General features: G+C 45.3%; 1 protein-coding gene and 2 non-coding genes across 3 annotated transcripts in view; all 3 read right to left on the reverse strand.

Moving 5' to 3' along the window:
- The window catches only part of LOC148144448 (uncharacterized), a 677,410-nt gene that overhangs the window by 194,983 nt on the left and 457,317 nt on the right, over positions 1-25,110 (reverse strand). The gene's annotated exons all lie outside the window — the stretch shown is intronic.
- On the reverse strand, positions 708-779 carry trnae-cuc (transfer RNA glutamic acid (anticodon CUC)). Its single transcript has one exon. It is a non-coding gene; the product is annotated as a tRNA-Glu (tRNA).
- Positions 5,902-5,972, reverse strand: trnak-uuu (transfer RNA lysine (anticodon UUU)). The gene has a single exon. It is a non-coding gene; the product is annotated as a tRNA-Lys (tRNA).

Raw genomic sequence — 25,110 nt, forward strand, 5'->3', positions numbered from 1 at the left:
ACGAATCCCGGTGTAGTATGGATGTATTTCCAGTAATAGAGTCGGTAGGAAGGAGTCCAAAAGATGGCTTCTTTTACAAAAAGTCACACTGGATACTTAAATCCGAGTCTTCTGGGAATCTAAGACTACCGTGCGTTAATATAAGACAGATAAGTCTGGGGTATATGGTACATATTTGATGGAATGTTTGTGGCTCTGAAAGCCTGATTTTCAGTGTTTCTGGGCTCGTAATATTGCACTGCAGCATATTGTATATCTTCAGTAAGAACGTCAATACCGCATGATAAATGTCCATTCAGCAACTTGAGTGAACTCTTCATGGAGCATGCAATCCACCACATTACCCTGCTGTATACATTTACATATAGGTCAGCACAAAGATCTTGGGTATTAAGAGAGGAAAGAATGTTTCACAGAAACTAGAATTGTGTGTTCTGATTTTCTATTGTGGACTGACAGCAATGACCTTTGCAATCTCTTTCTACAGGAATATTACAAGAGAAGAATTTGGAGGTAGATATCTCAGACCAAGCATCACATCGAAGTCTGACAGTCACTTGACTCACCAGGACTTGGATATTGATGGCCTTGACAACAAGGATGAGGCGGTCTGTCTGCTCAGTTAGGTTGTAAACGTCAGTGTGACTGGAAACTCAGAGTCTCACATACCCACACACCAGAGTAGTGACCTGAACATGAAAAATTACTTTCCTGACCGGGAATCGAACCCGGGCCGCGGTGGTGAGAGCGCCGAATCCTAACCTCTAGACCACCAGGGAAACGTGAATGCATGTTGGTATCTCTGCTGAAAATTGTTACGCTGCCCGGGAATCGAACCCGGGCCACGGTAGTAAGAAGACTTTCACCGGTACATCCACCAATGTAATATTTTGTATCCATTGCTCCCGATGCGATCACTACAATATTGGGGAGACTGGAGAGTCAAGTCACATCTCCGGGACACCCGCACCAATCAACCCCATCGCCCTATGGAACAACATTTCAACCTCCGCCCCCCACTCTGCCTTCACCGCCACTCCCTTCCCACCCGACGCCTGTAGGAAGAACACTTCATGTTCCGCCAGGGCGTCAATGTGGACTTCACCAGTTTCCTCATTTCCCCTCCCCCACCTTACCTCAGTTCCAACCTTCCAGCCAGCACTGACATCATGACCTGTCCTACTTGCCAATCTCCCTTCCCCCCTATCCGCTCCACCCTTCTCTCTGACCTGTCACCTCCATCCCCACCACCATTCACCTATTTTACTCTTTGCTACCTTCGCCCCAGCACACCATCACCCCCAATTTATCTCTCCACCCTGGAAGCGTCCTGCCCCTATTCCTGATGAAGGGCTTTCGCCCGAAACGTCGATTTTCCTGCTCCTGGGGAGCTGCTTGACCTGTTGTGCTTTTCCAGCACCACTCTGGTCTAAACTCTGGTTTCCAGCATCTGCAGTCCTCACTTTTGCCTACCCAATAAACCCAGTGTGCCGATTTCTCATCAACAAATTGACCCAAGCAGACACAACGTCTTCAGAAACCCGAGCCACATTACCTTACATTAAATACATCTTTTAAATGATGTCCAGACAACTCAAACCTCTCAGCATCATGGTAGCCCACAAACCTACCAACACACTTAAACAGCGGCTAGTGAAACTGAAATACCCGATACAAACAACCAGCAAACGAATGTTATTTACAAAATACCATACAAGGAAATATATACATGAACTCTGCCGCACAGTTCTCTGTGGCAAGAAATGCTGGGATGAGATAAGGAAGATATTTTCAGCCAAAAAGAATCGACACTGACTGGACAGCCATTTACAATCACCCCTGTCAGCCCAGGATGGAAGATCCGAAGGGATGAACAGTTTTCTTATTTTCGGAAGATTCACAAAGCTGAGACTGGGTTTTGGTGTTTGTTCCCATTCCAGTCCCAGGAGCCGCAATGGTTGGGGTGGTGAGTTGGGGAAAGTGAAATGTGCCCGTGAGCAGCGTGTGGGGCTATTTCAGCTTCCCCTCCTCTGACAGCGCTGTGACGTGACTCTGATGTTCTCAGGGACACTCACTGATGCGAGACAGTGAAAAGATTCTCATTCCCGCAGATCGGGAATTCAAACCGTTTGCCGGCTTCAGGACAATGAGAAAGATTAATTGGGGTGTGTGAAGAAGCTGTGAGCTGCATTTCAAACAGGTAGGTGGGGTCAGTGGCGTCATCCACTGCGCCCCCGGCCTGTGCATATCTAACGCCACCATGCTGCTGGGTTCTGACGTTAACACGGACATGCGCAGCAATGGGAACCTTCACAAGGTGAACAGCCAAAGATAATCACCGTCACTGCTTCCCTTCCATCGTCCCAACTTTGTGAAGCAGTATCTTTCACTGGCAAATAAAACACATTAATCCTCAGGTGCCTGCTTCATTTCGATCACGACTTCACGCCCCTCACTGTTCTAGTCTCATTTCCAAACACTTGGCTCATAGCCTCAAAAGCAGCTCTGTGGGTATCTGCTTGTTCCAACCTGACAGGCAGTGCGTTGCAGATTCCCGACCAGTCCCAATGTGAGTTAAATATCTTTCACCCTTAACTGATTTGAATCTTAAATAAGAAACCGGGGAACAGTCTGCCTTTCGTTTTGACGACATTTCTCAGTTTGTAGTCGACAGGGTTCCCAACTGCGTGGGGAAACCGCAATAGATTTCAAGTCCGTCGCATTAACCACTCTGTCCACGAATAAAGAACCACACTGACAGCTTCATTTCCCAGGTCTCTCTGCCTGTGGAGCTGAGAAAGAGTGAATTATTGCTGGGTTTGTTTGAATCCAATCACTTCACAGGTTTCGAAAGGGTTAAATATCTTCAAATGGAGAGTCTGGTTGATTCATCCCGAAAGATGAAATCAACTTTCAGTTAAAAGCAAAAACAGAAATTGCAGGAGCAACTCAGCAGGTCAGGCACCATCGGTGGAAAGAGAATCAGAGACAACATTTCAGAACTCTGTTTTCTCCCACAGGTACCGCCGAACCTGCTGAGTTTCTCCAGCAGTTCCTCTTTCTGTCTCGGATTCTCAGCATCCGCAGTCCTTTAGTTTGAAATTAAATCAATTCAGCCTCATGTGCAGGAATGAAAATCCTTTCAATTTCCAAAAAAAAGGCAGAGATTTCAAGGCATTTGGAAAAAAAGTAAAAGTGACATTAGGAAGAACATTTTCACACAGGGAGTGGTTCGGATCCATAAATCCCTGTCTGACCGTGACAAAGAGGCAGATTCACGAACACAACAGGGAATTCGGTGGTCATGCTCAAAGTAACAATGTGGAGATTTACAGGGAGAAGGCAAGGGAATGATACGAATAGAGACTCTCATTTACTTGCTGTGTAGAACTAGGTGGGCCTCCAAGTGCGCTGTGATACGTGTTGTGGTTCAGAGTGACCTCACCGTTCGACCAACGGAAGGTGGGAATTTAGAAAAGTTAATATTTACACAGTCTCCTCACGTCAACGCAACAGCAAAATGATTTAATTATCTACGAGTGGAGAGAGCTTGTTCTTGGAGATAGGACAAACAGCTGGCTCAGGGATGCCATTCCACATTGCTCTCTTTGCCAGCAGTTCAGAGGGAGAACATTGGAGGGACAAAGAAGTGAATAACGATCTGTGTCGGAGGGTGACTAACTATTAATGGAGACTGTTCCTGGCTAACAATAAGTCGTGTGTAACAGCAGACTATGTGATAACAAGGCCTCCTGTGGGTGTGGTAGGGGTCAAGGGCATGGGGGAGTTCGGGTCCAAACAATATTGAACTCGATGTTGAAGACTGGAGGGCTATAGGATCTTCAAGTGGAAACTGAGGCGTTGGTCTTCCATCTGGAGCTGAGCTTTGCTGGAACACTACTGCATGCCTGAGACAGAGCAGTTGGCCAGGGAACAGGGTGGCGTGTTAAAGTGACAGGCAACCAGAAGCTCAAGGCCTTTTTTTGCGAGCAGAACCGAGGTGTTCTGCGAAGCAGTCACCCAGTTTATGCTTCATGCTACGTTGGGGAAACCACATTGTGAGCAACAAATGCAGTAGACTAGTTTGTGGCAAATGTGCAGGTAAAGCGCTGCTTTACCTGGAAGGTCTGTTCGAGGAGGGAGCAGGTAAATGGGCAGGTGTTACACATTCGGCGGTTGCAGGGGAAAGTGCCTTGGCACTATGGGAGGTGGGTGTGGGGTGTTGTGAGTGAAGGAAGAGTGGACCCGAGGTGTAAGCCCTGCCCATTTACCTCCTTTCATATATAAATCCGTGAAGTTGAAAGGACTTTCCATAGAATGATTCAGTACCACGTGACTCATGGACTAATTCGTATTCATGTTCCGGGGCCAGCATCATTATTGTGTCTCAGCAGCTGCAGGCCATCACCGGGGGCTCGTCCTATGACGTCATGGTGAGACTGGAAGCTCCCGGGTCAGTTTGTCAAAGAAACCTCCCTGTGGGTCAGGGCAACCCTGCATCGGGAAGCACTGGGATGGTCAACCACGATCAGTTTACATGGGGAACACATCTCCACATTACACAGCCTCGAGGCAAATTTCCCTTCCTTTTACTTAAAGTTCAAGAGCAATCAAACCGAAATTCCCCAAGTAAGTTTGAAAGAATTTCTTCCAGGTGTGCGCTAAATATATCTATGAGAACTTTGTTAAAGTTTAAACGTTGCGAGTGTTGAAGTTTTGTGCTTTTGGAGAAATCACAGCTCGAAAAAACAGAATGTAGGAATTTAGACAGAGTTGATATTTGCACGACGGCGATATGTCTGCGGGTGCGTGATGAGAGCATCACCCAGAAGGGAAACCATCTCTCCTATTCACTCAATGTCGTCTTTAGCAACTTTCCAGTATAACGGCGCACTGTTCTGCACCTCGCCTTCTCATTTCTTTCTCAAAAAACTTCAACATAAATATTTCACCTTGATATACTGGCCCAATGTGCACAGTTGAGATGACACTCTCGTGGAGGTCTGAGTGGTCTTCAGTTGTTCTCTGTATCCTGTGTTGAGGAGGGCAATGCTTGTCACGGGTCACTCCGGTGTTAGAGAAAAGTTTAGAAACAAAATGGTTTAACTTTCTGCCAGTAGAGAGGGCCCGTGACAAACAGCAGCAGGGAGCCAGATGAGAAGCAGCTGTTCTGAAAACTATTTGCCGCTTGAAATTCTCAGAGTAATGTGGGTTGCAGATTCCCGACCAGTCCCAATGTGATTGAAATATTTCAACCCCTCCACTGATTTGCATCTTTAAAAAAACGTGGAGCAATCTCCCTTTCTTTTTGACGACAGTTCTCAACTGTAGTCGGCAGGGTTCACACCTGCGTGGGGAAACCGCAGTGGATTTCAAGTCCATCGCATTCGCCACTCGGCCCACCAATACAGAACCACACCGACAGCTTCATTTCCCAGGTCTCTCTGCCTGTGGAGCTGAGAAAGAGTAAATCATTGCAGAGTTTGTTTGAATCCAATCACTTCACAGGTTTCGAAAGGGTTAAATATCTGCAAATGGCGAGTCTGGGTGTTTCATCCCGAAAGATGAAATGGACGTTCAGTTAGAAACAAAAACAGAAATTGCAGGAGCAACTCAGCAGGTCAGGCAGCATCTGTAGAAAGAGAATCAGAGACAACATTTCAGAACTCGTTTTTTCTCATCCAGGTACAGCCAAACCTTCTGACTTTCTCCATAGTTCCTCTTTCTGTCTCGGACTCTCAGCATCCGCAGTCATTTACGGTAGAAATTCAATCAATTCAGAAACCCCTTTGTGCTTCCTCAGTGGAGAAGATTTCCGTTTGGGAAACATTTTCCTGACACCGTTAAAAACGCGCACCTTCGCAGCCAAGAAAGCGGTAGGAGCGAGAACAACAAACATTCCGTCTCTGGGTGGTCTCGAACCAACATTTCGGTTAAAAGCCGAACGCGCTGACCAATTGCGCCACAAAGACAGGTCCCAGCGGCTGTCGCACCGTCTCTTTGAGGAAGCTACTATTCAATTCATTAATCAACCTGCCCCGCCAAGAATTACCATTGTCTTCTATCAGTTTTACTTTTCCATAATAAAGCCTGGGACATTCATTATGGAGACATGGGAACAGTCTGATCCCACCATCTGCAGGCACATCCATGTCACGAGGAACTAGCCCTTCTACAACGAGGCCATCGCCCTCCGAGCCTTTTAGTGTAGTGTCTCTTCCCGACTTTTCTCTTTGGTCCCGAGCCGAAAAGGGGTTTGAATTCCTGATGTGCAGAGAATTCTTTCAATGTCTCAGATCAGTTCATGTCCAGAGAATCTCCCGGCCTCTTAAACAAAGGGACAATGTCTGGACTGTCTCTGCTCAGTCGAACAGTTCATCCTTCATTCTCCTCTAATTCCACTTCCCAAAGAGTTTCCAAAGATGCACAAAGCTGGAGACTGGGATTTCTGTTTTACTTCCTGAACATTTTTCCAGCTGCTGACTGACAATATTTTGCCCAAAACCCTTCCCCATTGTAACACTTGTATCATGTCCAGGTCTGAGGAATTTGAATTTTATGGAGACATTTCCCAAGTTTGGGAATGTTCTCTTTGGAGCAAAGAATGTTAACTGGAGATTCCCAGGGGCTGTTGGCAATGATGGAGCAGAAGTGGTGGAAATGGGCAGATTAATGATCAGAAGAACCTATTGTCACTGACTAGGGTCAGTTACCAGAGGACAGGGATTGAAGTTCTTTAATGGAAAGCAGCACTTGTGTAGAACAAACACACCGAATACTGCAGAAAGCAAACGGGTCGAGCAGCATCTGTGGAAAGGTAAAGAGAGCCGACGTTTTGATCGTGCTACGGTTTTTGTTCAGAACTCAGTGTTTTGCCTCTTCCCGAAGTTGGTCCAGGTCTGTGTCTCAATTGGCAAACACATGGCAAGTCCAGTGCCGCAATGTGAAGTTATAGCCTTTGCTGTTTTAAAAAAAAAGCAGTGCATTGTTTAAATGGTGATATATTGGAATGTGGAGAAAGTGAGGACGAGAGGTGAAAGGCGAAAAATGTGGCACTGGAAAAGCACAACAGGTCAGGCAGCATCTGAGGAGCAGGACAGTGAACGTTTCGGGCACAAGCCCTTTATCAGGAATGATGTATGGATGTACAAAGGGGTCTCAGAGTCCCTCCACACCAGTCAATGCCAGTTGTCGGGCAGATGCAGCAGGCAATGAGCGAGGCAAGTGGTATATTACGAAGAGGAATTGAGTTCAGAAGTGGGGTCATTTTACATAATCAAAGCTAAGGTCATCTGAGTTTTGAACGACAAAGAAGTGGATGGTTATGGGAGGAGGTAAGAAAATGGTTTTAAGACCAGTACAGGTCAGTCACAGAGTCAGACAGCACTGAACAGACCCTTCATCCAACTAGTCCATGCTGAGTATGTTCTCAAACTAAACTCGTCCCACCTACCAGTGTTTGGCCCATAAATCTTCGAATCTTTCGTATTCATGTACTTATCCAAATGTCTTTTAAACGTTGTAACTGTACGTGTATAAAGTCATGAGGGGCATGGATAGGATAAATAGACAAAGTCTTTTCCCTGGGGAGGGGGAGTCCAGAACGAGAGGGCATGGGTTTAGCGTTAGAGGGGAAAGATACAAAAGAGATCTAAGGGGCAACTTTTTCACGCAGACGATGGTACATTTATTGAATGAACTGCCAGAGGAAGTGGTGAAGTCTAGTACGATTACAATATTTAAAAGGCCTTTGGTTAGGTATATGAATAGGAAGGGTTTGGAAGGATATGGGGCCGTGTGCTTTCAGGTAGGACTAGATTGGGTTGGGATAGTTGGTCGGCATGGACTAGTTGGACCAAAAGGTCTGTTTCTGTGCTGTACATCTCCATGACTCTATGACTTCCTCTGTGCATTCATTCTGCACTCAGACCACTCTCTTAAAAAATGCTTGTCCTGTCTTTATAAAATCTTTCTCTACTCACCTCAAAATATTTGTTCCCTGATCCTGAAACCCCCAGCTGAGGGAAAGGACACCTGCTGTTCACCTCATCCGTATCCCTCATGATTTTATAATCCTCTTTCAGGTCACCTCTCAATCTCCTATGTTCTAGTGAGAAAAGTTCCAGCCTATCCACCCAAGGTGTAGGTATATTCATATCCAATTATGAAATGTTCAATGCTGGTGCAGGCTGGAAAGATCAAGTGGTCTACTCCTGCTCCCAATTTATCCTGGCTGTTACGTTTCTCAGCCCCATTCTCCCGTTTTTCCCCGCAACTCTCAACCCTTGATACTCTATCTCAGTGTGAAACATAGTACCTGGTCTCCACAGCTTTCTGTGACAATGAATGCCATAGATTCACCACTTTCTGGATAAAGAAATTTCTCCTAATCTCCATTCTCCCTTTATGCTGAGGCCATGCCCATGGGTATTAGTCTCTCCTCCCAATGAAAACATCTTCCCATGTCCGCTCTGTCCAGGCTGTTCAATATTCTGTACATTTCAGTTAGATCCACCTTGAATGTGGGTCTGTTAATCAGCATGAACCAAACCCTTCAGGATGAGGACAGCAGGGATTAGGTTCAACAAAGTGAGAATGGAGGGAGAGTGTGTGAGATGGAGATTTTCAGCTTTTAGGGAATAAGATGGGAAAGAAAGTTTGATATAAATTATAATTGATCAGATGAGCCGAAGGGCCAAGGAGTGGCGGATGGAATTTAATTTAGAAAAACATGAGCTGATGCATTTTGATGAGGCAAATCTGGGCAGGACCGATGTGGTTAATGGTAAGTTCCTGGGGGTGTTGCTGAGCAAAGAAATCTTGGAAAGCAGGTTCATAGTTCCTTGAAAGTGGAGTTGCAAAAAGGCAGGATAGCAAAGAAGGCGTTTGGTACGCTTTCCTTTATTGGTCAGAACACTGTGTATAGGAGTTTGGAGGTAATGTTGTGGCTGCACAGGACATTGTAAAGGCCACTTTTGGAATACTGCACTCAGTTCTGGTTTCCCTGCTGTCGGAAAGGTGTTGTGAAACTTGAAAGGGTTCGGAAAAGATTCAGGAGGTTGTTGCCAGAGTTAGAGGGTTTGAGCTACAGGGAGAGGCTGAATAGGCTGGGGCTGTATTCCCTGGAGCATCTGTGACCATTCGAAGTTTAAAAGAGGCATGTATAGGGGGAATAACGGAGATCTTTTCCCCAGGATATGGGAGTCCTAAAGGAGAGAGTATAAGTTTGAGGTGAGGGGGGAAGACTTTAAAGGGACCTGAGAGGCAGCGTTTTCATGCAGAGGGTGATGTGTGTATGGAACGAGCTGCCAGAGGAAATAGTGGAGGCTGGTACAATTACAATATTTAAAGGCATCTGGATGGGTACATGAATAGGAAGGGTTGAGAGGGTTATGGGCCAAATGCTGGCAAATGGGTCGAAATTAATTTTGGATATCTGGTTGGCACGGACGAGTTGGACGAAAGGTCTGTTTCCGTGCTGCATGACTCGAATGATCTTTGGTGAAAACAGAAGTGTCATTGTGAAGAGTGGACTTTCAGAAGCAGCTTTCAAAGATGTTTTGCCCTTACGAGGAGCAGAAATCTTCCGTTTGTGAGAAAGCAGCTGGGGAATGAGTACATCCAGGATTTTGTTAGAAAGTGGAAATGAAGTGTTTTAAGTTTTACCGGCGGTATGTACAGTGTGCTGAGCGGGGAGCCTAGTGAAGGGTTAGGTAGGTTTTTGTTTTAAATTGCTCATTTCTGTCAGGCTCCAACATTGTATTTCCAATGCTGTCAATCAGAAGGTGCAGTAAATCAGTAACTGGTATCGTTAGAAGCCTTACGATTTTCAGTACTGCAGGTATTGCATTGTTTCACCAGCATTGTAAAGGTTACTGGCAGCAGCAGCAGGTGTAGGCTGTATTCACTAGAAATGATTAAGCATTTAGATAACACACATACAAGAGGGCAAGGTGGGACTTGTCTTTCGATTTGTGGAAGATGGGACATTCTGGGTGTGCGATCTGGGGCAAACATAGCTGCAGTATATCATTGAATCCCTACAGTGTGGAAGCAGGCCATTCAGGCCATCAAGTCCACACTGAGCCCTCCAAACACATACCACCCAGACACACCTCCCAACCACTCCACCATCACCACCCCATTAGGTCTTTTCTGCTGGTGTGTGCGAGTAGACTGCAAGATTAGGGGGGAGTAGAATTCGGACAGAGATGAGGAGGAGCTGCTTTTCCCAGAGGGCGGTGCATCTATGGAATTCTGTGCTCAAGGAAGCAGTAGAGGCAGCTTCATTAAGACACTGTTGGATGGGTTTTTGCGAGGTAGGGGAATTAAGTGTAGTTGGGATAATGCAATTAGGAGGAGCTGAGATGATTGATAGATCAGCCATGATTTTAATAAATGGCGGAGCAGGGTCGATGGGCCAAATGGCCTACTCCTTCTATTACTTTGAAATTATAACCCTGCGTTTCCCATGGCTAACCCACCTAACCTGCACATCCCTGGACACTGGGCAATTTAGCATGGCCAATCCAAATCAAGGCCAGTGAGCAATGTAGTGATGTGGAAAACAAACACCAGAGAATGATAGAAAGGGACAAGGAGAAAAAATATACCAGCAATCAAATCTGGATTCTAACCATCACAAAAAATTAAACGAAAAGCTCAGTATGTGAATGTATGCTGCGTTGTAACCAAAGCGAATTAACTGACTGCACACGTTGAAGAGAATAATTATGATTTGAGACGCCTAACAGAGATATGGCTTCAGAATGTCAAGGATTGGATCCGGAACATCGAGGGGATACGTGGCATTCAAGTCGCGTGGGAAACTCAGTAAAGGTAGAGGGTGGGCACTGCTAATGAAAGCACTGATAACATGGTAGTCTGCTGTCAGCTCGGATTTCAGGTCCTGATTTTCTGTCCTCTTGTCTGCCTGTTCCCACAGAGCTAGATGTTGTCTGTCCTCAGCTCTGCTTGATTTCTGCTGAAGCTTTGACCCCCTTACACACCTTCTGGAGCAATAAAATATTCTTAGCCTCCTGGAAATGGCACTTTAGCTATACACCTCCTGATTTTAAAAATCTGTATAAAGTTATCTATCTACTTGCTAGGCTCCGTTGGAAAAATGTCCCAGCTTCTTCTTAACTCAAATCCTCCATTCCCAGCAACATGCTGGTAAAGTAGGGAATAGGGAAATGTGTCAAATCACATAAATGTACTGTCTGAAACATTCTGGCTGTGTTCTTGCCTGAGATATTGAGAGCCCCTGGTGTAAGTAATGACGAATGCAATAATTTTGGTCACAGAATTGAACAATCATTTTGCAACAAAGCTATTTCCTCTAATAAGGAGGTAGTGGTCATTTCTATGGTAAGTGTACAGTTTGTAGATCAGAGAGATGAAGTTCCAGACACTTGGGAAGGGCAAGAAATGACTGTGATAAATAAGACAAAGAACTGTGGATGCTGGAAATCTAAAACAAAAACTGAGAACACTGGAAAAACTCGGCAGGACTGGAAGCATACGTGGAGAGAAAGCAGAGTTAAAGTTTCGAGTCCAACAACTCCTCTTCAGGATTCTGAAATACTTTGTGAGAACCCCTTAAGTCATCTGCCCAGCTTTAAGACCATAATACACAGCAACAGGATGAGGCCATTTAGCCCATCGAGTCTACTCCACCAGTCGATCATGGCTGATATGCTTCTCCATCCCATTCTGCTGCCCTCTCCTCATAACTCTTGACCCCTTCCTAATCAAAAACCTATCTCTGTCTTAAATGCCCTCAATGACTTGGCATCCTCAACCCTTCTCCTAGTGGAAACATCATCTCCACATCCACACTATCCAATCATCAGCGCTGCCTGACCCACTGTGATCTTCAGCATTTGTTGTTTTCTGGAAGGATTCCAGCATCTACAACAATGCGCTTCTAAATTTCGTACCCAGTTGGTTCGCTCTCCCTGGATCCCGTGAGATTTAACCTTACTCAACAATCCACTGTGTGGTACAATTAACAAAGTTCCCAGTCCCCACCTCTTTCTGCAGACGTAGGTAGCACGATGATTCAGTGGTTAGCACTGCTGCCTTACCGCACCAAGGATCCGCGTTCGATCCCAGCCTTGGGGCGACTAACTGTGTAGAATTTGCACATTCTCCCTGCCGTGTCTGCGTGGGTTGGGTTTCCTCCGGGTGCTCTGGTTTCCTTCCAAAATCTAACGATGTGCAGTTTTGGGAGAAGTGGCCATACTAGATGGGCCCACAGTGTGCAATAAATGTCGAGTAATGAGATAACGGAATGTGTCTGCATGGGTTACACTTTGGATGGTCAGTGTGGACTTGTTGGGCTGAATGGCGTGCTTCCACATTGTAGGAATCCTACGTGGCATTCCCCCAACTCCAGAATCTCAGAACTCTTGGCTTTTCCCTGGACAGTGTTGGGGAGGGAAACAATGTTTTACACGGGAGGAAGGTTCAGTGAGTGTGAACCCAAAAGTAAACGCAGTGCATTACTTGAGCTGTTTTCCCCGGTATACCAGAGGCTGAGGGGTGACCTTACAGACGTTTATAGAGTCATGAGAGGCATGGATAGGGTAAATAGACAAGGTCATTTACCTGGGATGGGAGAAGTCCAGAACAGGAGGATAATATGTTTGGGGTGAGGGAGGCAAGTGTAAGGCATGATCTGCCGGAGGAAGTAGTGGATGTAGGTCCAATTATAACATTTAAAAGGCGTCTGGATGGGTATATGAATAGGAAGAGTTCAGAGGGATATGGGTCGAGTGCGGGTAAATGAGACGAGATTAATTTAGGCTATCTGGTCGGCACGGATGAGTTGGACTGAAGGACCTGTTTTTGTGCTGTGTATCTCTATGACTCTGGCTTGCCCGTAATGTTTGCCATGCCTGTATGTTCAGTTTCTGTATGGTGTCGGTGCCAATGCCTTGATATCTCATTTCCGCCAACTCCCAACTTCCACCTCCCCAGATGTTAACCATTCCGTGTCTGGTTGTTTCTCAAGAAGCTGCATTGAAGGTTCATCCTGAATTGACACTTTTGTTTGCTTCCCAAAATCAGACTTACTCACTCCGAGATATCGTGAAAGATACTAACTTTCAGGTGGAGGTATCCAAAATTCAGAGGTGTCTGTCTTGATGTTTTCACTTTTCGGTCTCTGTAAGATCCTGAATCAGTACCATGGGGAGAATTAGTTTGAGCGGAGTGAGAAGAGAGGGGTGAGAGGAGGTGGGATGGTGCTTTCAATTTTGTGGAAAAAGAAAAGAATGTTCTGCGAAAAGTAGAATTGCTTGTTTGGAATTTCTAACCTGGACTGACAGTGATGATTTTTGTAATCCCTTTTTACAGATTATTTGAAGATCTGAAGATGGAAGTTTCAAAATCAATAGATGAAGGGCTTTGCCTGAAACATTGACTCTGTTGCTCCTCGGATGCTGCCTGATCTGCTGTGATTTTCCAGCATTGCACTTTAACTCTGACTCTCCAGCATTTGCAGTCCTCAATTTCACGTCAATGTCTGACAGTCACTGAATCCATCGGGACTATAACAATTTTTGACCATGATTCTGTGAGAAGGAACCAAGCTTTTTGGTTCCTGTTTCAGTGCGTTTTCAGCATCAGTGAGACTGGAAGAGAGACCCTACTGTTGCAGCACTCTGATTGTGGAGCCAGTAAATGTTATACAGACTGGGAGGTGGAATTCACGGCAGGGAGGTGCTGTACACGCGTTTGTGTGCAGGTGAAGATTCGATCATGGAGAAACTCAAGGAATCCCGTCCCGTGGAAAAACTATGGAAGTGTGGCGACTGTCCGTTTCCCATCTGACCTGGAGCCTCATGGGCGCAGTCACACCGGGGAGAGGCAGTTCTCCTGCTCTGAGTGCCGAAAGGGCGTCAGCAATTCCTCCGTGTGCTGAGACACCCGGGGTCGACACGGGGGAGAGGCCCTTCTGATGTCCCAACTGCGGGAAGACCTTCAGCAGTTCCTACTTTCTGCAGAGGCACCAGCGGGTCCACACAGGCGAGAGGCCATTCTCCTGCCCCGAATGCAGGAATTCCTTCAGCTATTCCTCCGTCCTGCTGACCCACCGCCGGGTCCACACAATGGAGAAGCCCTTCAGCTGCTCCAAGTGCGGGAAGGCCTTCAACGATACCTCTGCCCTGCTGAGGCACCAGCGGGTCCACACCGGGGAGAGGCCGTTCTCCTGCCTCAAGTGCAGGAAGGGCTTTCACCAGGCATCCCACCTTCGGGTCCATACCGGGGAGAGGCCCTTCCTCTGCTCAGAGTGCGGGCAGGCCTTCAGCAATTCCTCCCACCTGCTGAGGCACAGGCGGGGACCATACCGGGGAGAGGCCGTTCACCTGCCCCGAGTGCAGGCGGAGGTTCTCATCATTCTGCACCTTGCAGAAGCACCAGTGGGCACACCAGTGCTCCCAACAATCTGATTCTGCTGGTGAAACTGCTGTGGGTCACTGCCAGGACTGAACCCCTGCCCATTCTGACAGTGCTTATAGTGGGAGAGTCTGTCGGATTTTTTTGCGTTATGCCGTCGTACTCCCTCACCCCCGCAACTTTGCTTCCAGTGGGCGCTGCACTTCGTTGAGCCCAGGTGCTGTTCCCTCTCGTTATTTTCTGTCCAGTTAAAGAATTTATTGGCTCTGTCTGGGAACGAGTCCCAGTCTGTAAGAAATAGCTGAATACTTCAGGGTGTCCATTTGCATTCAGCATGACTTTTAAATTAGATTTCCAGTTACGTGTCTGTGAAAAGCTCATAGTCCAAGGATTGCACAAAGGCTTGGCAATCCATTGTTGGAAACTGTTTGTTTGAATTGGTAAGTTTTTTTTTAAAAATTATTTCTTAATTTGCCGCTTAAGTTTCTGTCTCTGAGATGGTGGGGGACTTGATCAAAGGGTTTAAATCATTGCTATTAATTAGATTATCTACTTTAACTATGCCCTAGCAAAGTTACCGTATTTATAATTTGTTGGTTTTTATTTAAATTATAATGTTGACGTGCAAGATCTGTTCTTCATCAAGTCTGGTTAGGAACAGTTGAGAAATTGAGGGACATTGCATGTTTTAATTTCACTGTGTTGTGAATCTGATGACAGTAACACTCATTTGTATTGGGTTGCTTAGCCTTAGTTGTAATGTCTTTCACCCCAACTATTCACTATGGTAGTGAGTTCCACAGTCTCACCATACTCTGAGGTTTTTCATGAAATCCTTAGAACAGAATTGTAAGGGAAAGTGTTGACGAGGGCAGAATATAGGGTGTTAACTGCAAAAGCCAGGAAGTCATTCGACAAAGTAAAACCATGACAATGTAGGGACAAATAAGGAACTTTGACAGCAATGAAGAGGTCACACGTCAGAGTTCAAGATAATGGTCGCGACAAAAAAACAGTGCTCTGCAGATATTAGACATTGTAATTAAGCAAGTTTCTAGATGCTGTATTTGGTTGAATACGATAACGTAAGAGATGAAATAACAAACCACGAATGTAATTTGATGTCGGTAACCATAAATCAAGTGTTTACTGTTGATTGATATGGGTCAATTGCGTCCAAGTAGGCCATTCAGCCCATCGAGTCAACATTGACTGACCGTCCCACTCAGACCCAGTTCGTTACCCTATCCCTGTAACCCTACATCTTCCATGGTCAATCTACCCTTACCTGCACATTCTTTGGACTGTGGGAGGAGGCCAGAGCACCAGAGGAAACCAACGCAGACACAAGGGAAGAATGTGCAAACTCCACACAGAGAGTCGGCCCGAGGGTGGGATCAAACCCAGGTCACTGATGCCGTGAGGCAGCAGTGCTAACCACCGTGCCACCACCACATGCTGCTCTCTAAAGAAGTGAATTTCAAAGACTCGAGAAGACTTGAGAGAAAAACAAAACTCTCCTATCTTAAATGAGATGCTAGTCTCTGCCTAGAAATGAGGAGACATTACATTTACATTAAGTCCTCTCCAGATGTTATACAGCTCCATCAGATCATTTGTTTCTTCTAAACTCCAACTGATACAAGCCCAGCCTGACATCCCCTTGTCCCCGATTATAAGTTGAGTAAATCAGTGACCCTCGACCTCACTGGCATGACACAGGACGACCTCAATCCAAGTTGACCTTAACTCTTTAAACTCTTAACCCCACGCCACCATGTGGTCAGTCGCAACTCAGCCCTGAACGAGAGCAGAGGAACGGAATAGACAGCAGTGAGGTGGACATTGCATTCCCAGAGAATATTATTCACGTGAGAAAGTTGTTCAGCTCACATTCGGATCATTGCAGGGACTATGTCTCCTGTCATTTAAATGTCTTTGATCCCAATAACAGTCTAGTTTTGTTGTGTATTGTTTGTGTATTATCAGTGTTTCACTACATGATTTTCTGTTGCTGACATTCCTATTAGGGTGTGTGAATTCAGTACCAGATAATAGTCTCAGTTCTGAATTATCCTTGAGGATTGGTGTAGAACGTACTAAGTGTCAGTCATAATGGAAGAAGCGCTAAGGTTTATTTAACCCTTTGCTGTCATTGTCCTGGAACTGAAGAATTGGGGAAGTGTAGAAGGAGTTTTACTCAGTATCTAACCCAGTGCTGTCTCTGTCTTGGCAGTGCTTGTTGGGGACAGTGTTGAGGTAGCTTCACTTTCAATTTAAGAGTAGAGGAAGCTTTATTCTGATTGTAATCCCATGCTGTCCTTTTCCTGGGAGTGTGAGATGGCATCTGTAATTGAAGTGAATGCAGACTTGCTGTGGGAGTGGAGGGTACTTCTACCTGAGCACACCCATCTTTGAGATTGCTGTGCTGATCAAGACACTCTCAGACACCTTCATTCACTTTTCCAACCAACCACAGGGTGGTTAAGGATGGTATAAATGCAAGCATTGCCAGCGATGCCCACACACCATGCATGAATAAATACTTTTTGTTTAAACGTTACATTCACATTCCAAATCCTTTAATGTATGATTACTTACCTGGAAAATTCCTGTCTGTTTGGTATATCATTTTAAAACATAGGAATGTGTTAACCATGTAGAAATATAACAAGAACAACAAATGGAGAAGTTAACAGGTAATGAGCAGGACCAGAATGCTGAGTCAATCTGACCTCCATGGCTGAGAGAGTTCTCCCAAATGTTGAAGTTACACCAGTGCCTTTTACTCCTGCAGCTTCCCCAAACGTTTGTCCCCGATGTAAGATCATTCAATGACCTAGAGAACTAACTGTTTTTATCTCCATAGCTGCTGCCAGACTTGCTGAGTAATTCCAGCCCTTCTGTTTTAACCTTTTATGGGATTTGAGCTTCCCTAAGTCAGTGTAATGAAGAACTGCAGATTCTGGAGATCTGAAACACAAAAATGCATAAATTGCTGGAGAAACTCAATAGGACTGGCAGCACATGTGGAGAAAGGAGCTGAGTTAGCATTTCAAGTACTGTGACCATTCTTCACAACTGTTCTGGACGCAGGCCAGGATATTGACTGTTTTTCTCTCTCTCTCTCCACCGGTATTGCCAGACTGGCTGCGTTTCTCCAGCAATTTCTGTTGTGACACTTTCACAAGGTTGATATTTGTAATCCATCCCTAAGTGCAAGGTGTCTTGCTTGTGCCAATTCAGAGGGCAGTTTAAGAGTCAACCACATTGCTGTGGGTCTGGAGTCACATGTAAGACAGACCAGGTAAGGATGGCAGTTTCCCTCCAGAAGGGACATTGGTGAACATGGGTTTTTATGACTATTGACGTAAGTGCCATCGATACCATACTGAAACTAACTTTGTGTTCCCCATTTATGATTTGAATTATTCACATCTCACCTATTGCTATGCGGGGATTTGAACTCATGATCCCTGGATGTTTCCTATCACATTATGTCGACACTGTTGCTTCCCATCCTTTGCTATTTTGTGTTTGCTCTTTACGTCTTTGTCCTCTGATGTTTGGGAAATTGAAACTGTTTAAAAGATTGCCCTAAACCTGCCCCTTTGACCAAGTCTTCGGTCACCTGTCCTAATCTGTGCTCCGGTCTTGTGATTTTTTAAGGAATTCTCATTATGTTCACGTGAAGCACTTTAAGATAGTTAACTGTACTTAAGGTATTATTTGAATGTAGCTTGTATCCTTATCTTAATATCTGAAAATAGAGGGTCATATTTTAAAAGTAGAAGACAGAAATGAGGATGATTTCCTTTCGTTCTGAGGGTTGTGTGTCTTCCTCAAAAGACAGTGGATTCAAAATCTTTAAGGCAGAGGTAGATAGATTCTTGATAACCAAGTGGGTGACAGATTGTCGGGGATGTGTAGGAATGTAGAGTTGAGGTTGAATTCAGATCAGCCATGATCTTATTGAATGTTGCAGCAGGCTAAAAGGGCCGAGTGGCCTACTCCCGCCCATTGTATGTCTGTATCAAGCAGTCTGTGTCTCCCCTCTTATAGCTATTGCCTCATGTAGACAATTAATTGAACACCAGATGGCCTCCTATTGGGAGCAGGCACATTGTAGCAATTGCAGTATTTCTTGTGTTAATTTTGTTGTTTCTTACGCAGTGTTGCTGAGAATCTTCTAAATGAAAATAAAAACACTTCTATAATTATCGCACCAATGGAAGTGTTGGTTTGGATGTAACATTGTTGAAATAGCCATTCCCATCTTTTCCAGAATTCTGTATTTAAAGCCCTCGAGTCAGGTTTCCGCCCCTGAAACAGTTCTTATCAAGGTCATATTTGACATCCTTTGTAACGGTGACAGGGATGAACATTGCCTCGTCGACCTGCGGACAGCCTTGATCAGGGTTAATAACAGTACTGCCCCCCTCCAATATCGCTGTATGCTCTGGGAGGGTCTGCTTATAGCATCTTCCATTCTTATTTGTTTTCCCGTAGCTGCTGGTGTTGGCATCTATACTGATGATTCCAACTGTGCCTGAACACCACTTCTCTCCCGACTTCTCTGTCATTTATAATTTACCAATAATTTCATCTGATTACCTGCCCAATTTCCAGCACTGGATAACCATAAACATTCCCTTAGTTAAATATTGTGAAGTGTGAAGCCATTGTTTTAATCTCCACGTTCGTCCTGACCCCCCGCCCCACCACCGCCCCCCCCAACCCCAGTAACTCTGTTGACAGCCTTCGTGTCACATTTAAACTAGGATCGATAAATTCGTGATCAGTCGGGGGATGAACAGTTACAGGAAAAGGGCCGGAAAGTGGATGTGGGGAATGCCAGATCAGCCACGATCCTACTGAATGGAGGAGCAGGCTCAAGAGGCTGAATGGCCTCTTTCTATGGATCCCGAGCCCTTACCTCTGATACAGGTTCTGGCTTCAGTATGTGCCATTACTGAGAGTCCTGATGTTCCCTTGTGTAATATCAACAACTTAGCAGCTGCTGAAACCTCTTGCTCCTTTGTTACCTCTGAACACAATATGCCAATGTGTCCAGTGGAGGCGATGGCCGACTTAATTGTCACCAGACCATTCACCCAGGTAATGTTCACGGGACTTGGGTTCAAAACCTGCCACGGCAGATGGTGGAATCTGAATTCAATATAAATCTGGAATTAAGAGTCTAATGATGAAATCGTTGTGGTTTGTTGTAAAAACTAATCTGGTTTCCTGCTGTCCAAACCTGGTCTGATCTACATGTGATTCAGATCCACTGTCAACTGGTTGAATCTTCACTGCACTTTCAATCAAAAGTTCCAGGCGGAGGTTCACAATAACCTCCCTACTTTTGTACTCCATTTAAAGGCCAATCTCCCTTTTGCCTTCCCGATTACTCATTGAAATTGGATGAAGAGTTCATGTCATCCTTACCACCGGCATTCTAATCAACTGTCTCTACTGCAGGCTTGGCAATAGTACATTCACTTTACTTATCCAAGTAATTCATATACATATTGTAAATAATTTTGTGCCCCAGCACTGATCCCTGTGGCACATTGCTAGTTATAAGTTACGATCCTGAACATGCCCCTTATCCCTCCTGTATCATTGGTTAGCCAATCATCTATCCATACGATTAGACTGTTTCCAATATCATGTGCATATCATTGGCTCTGCCAGCAAGTCTTGCCAAACTGTCCTTGAAAAAGTGGTGGTGAGCTGCCTCTTAAATTACTTCACACATATGATGTGGTCTATAATAAAGGTTCAGGAGCGAGTTCCAGGATTTTGATCAATAACATCGATTTAATGCGTATATGTCACAGTTGGAATGTTGTGTTCACACTTATCTCCTCTTGCTGGTTGAAGTGATGGAGTGGAAGTTGCTCTTCAAGAGCTGCCACTCATATAATCAAGCCAGACAGATCGATTGTAGCCAGAGACTCTGCCATTTTGACTTCTCATCAATCTACATTCTTTCCATCCAAGTTTTCGTCACGTCAAACTGCCTCGCAATGCTGTTATGGCCACAGTGAACTATAATAACGTGAAGATCGCTGGGATGATTTTCGACATCCGACTGCAATATAAAGACTGATCATTGTTTCCAGTTTTGGTGGAACAAAAGACATCATATTGGTGGATAATTACAGTTAGTGCAAACACAGCTATCCATCGATATATATTAATTCTGATCACTTCAATGGCCAAATTTCAATTCAGAAACCAAGTGCACTCGGCTGCTTGTAACATAGACAACATTACAAAATGGCTCATAGGAGGAGAAATGGGACATTGAGGAGGAGTGAAATGTTTGCTTTTGGTCACCTCCACAATTGTTAGAAAAACAGGTTGAAAGGATTCTTAAAAGGTGTCTAAAGTAATAATGTGGCATAACACTTCAGACAGCGCAAAGTGGAAGATCACTTTCTAGTGGAAGAAAAAGACATTTCTTATTTCTGAAAGAACTGGGAAACAGAAGAGGGAATGAAATCTGACTTGGGAGCTATTTCCTATTTGTTGAGAATGTTGTTTCATCACAGTCTTGGTTTAGAGCATAAGCTCTTCATCAGGAATAAAGGGTGGCCCAAGGGGGCTGAGAGATAAATGGGAAGGAAGTGGGGCTGGATGAAAGGCAGCTGGGAGTGCAATAGGTAGATGGAGGTAGGGATTGATGGTGATAGGTCAGAGATGAGGGTGGAACAAATAGGTGAGAAGCAAGGTGGACAGGTATGACAGGTCAAGAGGTTGGTGTCGAATTGGAAGGTTGGATCTGGGACAAGGTGGGGGAGAGGAAATGAGGAAACTGATGAAATCTACATTGATACCTTGTAGTTGGAGGGTCCCAAGTCAGAAGGTGAGGTGTTTTTCTTACAAGCGTCGGGTAGCAAGAGTTTGGCAGTGGAGGCAGCCCAGGTCTTGCATGTCCTTGGCGGAATGGGAGGGCGAGTTAAAGCGTTCAGCCACAGGGCGTCGGTCGTTTAGTTTTAGTGTCCCAGAGTTGTTCCCTGAAACGTTCCGCGAGTTGGCGTCCAGTTTCCCCAATGTGGATGAGACCATATTGCAAGCAATGGACATAATCTTATAAATAGATTGCATAAATCTTAGCCTGCCAGAGTTATTTTCTTTATTTAAATTAAAGAAAATTTTAATTAAATTGGGTGATTGCATGAAACGGTTTGTTGGTCAGATTTGAATCATCACTCCCAAATGAGACAATGCCATGAATATCAGTGAACTGCTCTTTTTGTAAAAAACCACAAGTTCTTGATGTATTTTCACAACTTACTGGTATTCACACCTGCACATTCAATGTCAAACTCTGACATCAGAAATGAAATTACACCATTAATTTTGACTTTCAATATTCGAAGAAGCAAATTAATAGCACACAGTCAATACCAAGTCTGATTAATATGAAATTAAATTTAACCAAAAAAACATAAAACCAAGCTGGGAGGTAAGAAATGGGGGAAGGGCACAAAGCAAGAAATGCAGCATCATAGAAGGTGCTCCTCCAGGGAGTGTATTTTACCAACTACCGCTGCTAAATATAAACACTCTGATATGATCCTCCGGTTTTAATGTAAACCATAGCCCCATACAGTAGGTACCATTTAAATGAGTTAAAAATACAAGCCTTGAGCAAATACAGCCTCCAGCCTTACCCCCCGCTTCTTGGAGCTTGGACCTTCCTCAAGCTCCGGCGGGTCGTTGAAGTCCTGGGCTCCAGCTGCCACTCCTCCACTGAAGAAGCTTTGGGAAGCAGATGCAAAGGCAAGATACAGAACAGAGCACCATTGTAAATGAAAGCAGCTTACAGAGACATTGAGCAACAGCATCACATGGTTTTGACCCATCGACCTCTGGGTTATGTGCCCAGCACACTCACGCAGCACTACTCTGCTTCTGGGCTCCCAGCAGCTGGATTGTGGATCAGTTTAAAGTAGGTCCTATATCTCTGACAACATCGGTTCACAAGGCAATGAAGAAAGGTTTCAGCACACTGGTCTTCATCAATTAGAGAACTGAGTATAGATGTTGGCAAGTTATGTTGTAGTTATACAGGACGTTGATAAGGTTGCACCTGGAATAATGTGATCAGTTTTGGTCCCCTTGGTGTTCTGACTTCTGACGTCTTCAACTCTGCGTTTATCTTGAACTTGGTGGGATACTTTGTCCAACTTAGCATGTTTAAACAGTATCGCTCAGATGATTCATTTGAAACTTTTCAGGAAGTGACCTCAATAAGATTGAACTATTCAAAGTTACTTGGACTCTATTTTAAAATTACATGAGGACCAGTAGTCAGAGACACGTACAGCATGGAAACAGACTCTTCGGTCCAACTTGTCCATGCTGACCTGATAGCCCAAATTAATCTAGTCCCATTTGACAGCACATGACCCATATATTCTGGCAGCTCATTTCATATATGTACCACCCCCTGCATGAAGACGTTGTCCCTTTAATATATTTCGCCTCTCACCCAAAACCTATGTCCTCTAGTTCTGGACTCCCCCACCCTAGAGAAAAGACCTTGTCTATTACTCTGTCCATGCCCCTCAAGATTTTGTAACCTCTATTAGGTCACTCCTCTGCCTCCGATGCTCCAGGGAAAACAGCTCCAGCCTATTCAGCCTGTCCCTGGAGCTCAAAACCTACAACCCCCAGCATCATTCCCATAAATCGTTTCTCATGGAGAAGTCAACGTTTCAGTCCTGAAGAAGGGTTAATACCCAAAACGCTGACTACTCCACATTCTGGTGCTGCCTGGCTTGCTGTATTCTCCCAACTTCCTGCTTGCAACTTCGGGTTGCAATATGTAGTGGCTCAGTGGTTACCACTGCAGCCTCACAGCGCCCGGGACCCAGGTTTGATTCCAGCCTTGGATCGCTGTCTGTGAGGAGTTTGCACATTCTCCCAGTGTCTGCATGGGTTTTCTCTGTGTGATCCTGTCTTCTTACATAAACCAAAGATGTGCAGGTCATGTGGAGTGGCCATGCTTAATTGCCCACATTAGTTAGGTACATTAGTTAGAGGGAAATGGGTCTGGATGGGTTACACTTCGGAGGGTTTGCGTGGACTTGTTGGGACAAATGGCCTATTTCCTGTCGCTAATCTCATCTGCACTAATTTTGTCTCTAACGAATGGCAGAGTAGACTCGACGGGCCCAATGGCCTAACTTCTGCTCCGATGGTCTTGCGGTCTTAGGTTTATTTGGATAAATTCATTGGCAATGTGCATTCCCTGGCTCAGTGAGCAGCAGTGCCCACGCTGGTGTTTCTGCAAGTTGCAAGCAAACATGAACCTCTTCCCACACTCGGGCCAGCTGAAGGGCCTCCCACTGCTGAAGGTCACACAGGTGTTTCAGCAGGGTGGAGGAATTGCTGAAGGCCTTCCCGCACTCAGGTCAGCAGAATGGCCTCCCCCCCCCCCCCCCCCCCCGCTCCCGTGTGGACCAGCTGGTGCTTCCGCAGTGTGGAGGAGCGGATAAAGCCCTTCCCACACTCGGGGCAGAAGAATGGCTTCTCCCCGGTGTGGACGGACTGGTGCCTCAGCAGGGCTGAGGAATTGCTGAAGGACTTCCTGCACTTAGGGCAACTGAACGACCTCTCCCCCATGTGGACTCACCAATGGGCCAGCAGGTCGGAGGAAAGAGCAAAGCCCTTCCTGCACTCGGGGCAGAAGAACGGCCTCTCCTCAGTGTGGACCCATTGGTGTCTCAGCAGGTGGGAAGAACTGCTGAAGGCCATCTCGTACTTCGGGCCGGAGAACAGCCTTCCACGGTGTGGATCAACTGGTGCGGCAGCAGGCAGAGGAATCACCGAAGGCCTTCCCACACTCAGGGCAGCAGAAGGGCCTCTTCCCCTCTGTGGACCCACTGGTGCTTCAGAACCCTTTCAAATTTCACAGTATCCTTCTGATAGGAGACCAGAATTGCACACAATATTCCAAAAGTGGTCTAACCAATGTCCTCTACAGCCACAACATAACTTTCCAACTCCAATACTCAGTCAGAGGATTGCGAAAGCTTTCAAAACCCACAAAAAACAAACAGGAAAGAATGGAGGGACAAACCGAATTTTTGAGAGTCAGCTTGGAAGCATCAATGAGAAATCGGCGGACTGGGTCTATTGGGTACCCGTTCTCCTTAAATACACTATATACGTATCCCTCTTCTGCTCTTCGCAGTTTCTCTGTGCTGCAGTGTGTAGTGGTTCGTTGAAATAATGTCCTGATGCAGCAACGTTTGTGGATGTTGGGATGATTGCTTCTGTGGTTAAGTATTTGGTTTGTGTGTATTGTTTTTCTGTAGAGCTAGTTTGAAGTTCCCCATTGACTGTTCGCTCTACTGTGACATCTAAGAATGGCACTTTGTTGTTGTTCTCCTCTTCAAACCAGGAGCCCCCCTCAAACCCAAAGTCTCACCATTTGGAACACCAATATACAGACTAGTCAAAGGCCTCCACTGAAAACACCAAGTCGAAGATTCACGCCACTCCATTTACTCCATCCAAGAATTCCTGAACACCAAAGACACTAAGATAGAAGAGGATGGAATAATGCTCTCCTTTGACATAACAGCCCTGTTCACATCCATTAACATCAACGTGGCCAAACAAAACTGAAGACACTACTCGAAGAACCAAAGACACAAACACAGCACCAACTTCATCAGCAAA

The sequence above is a fragment of the Chiloscyllium plagiosum genome, unplaced genomic scaffold (genome assembly GCF_037043375.1).
Source record: "Chiloscyllium plagiosum isolate Xiang-an unplaced genomic scaffold, Cpla_swu_hap1 HiC_scaffold_27, whole genome shotgun sequence".
NCBI classification, from domain to species: Eukaryota; Metazoa; Chordata; class Chondrichthyes; order Orectolobiformes; family Hemiscylliidae; genus Chiloscyllium; species Chiloscyllium plagiosum.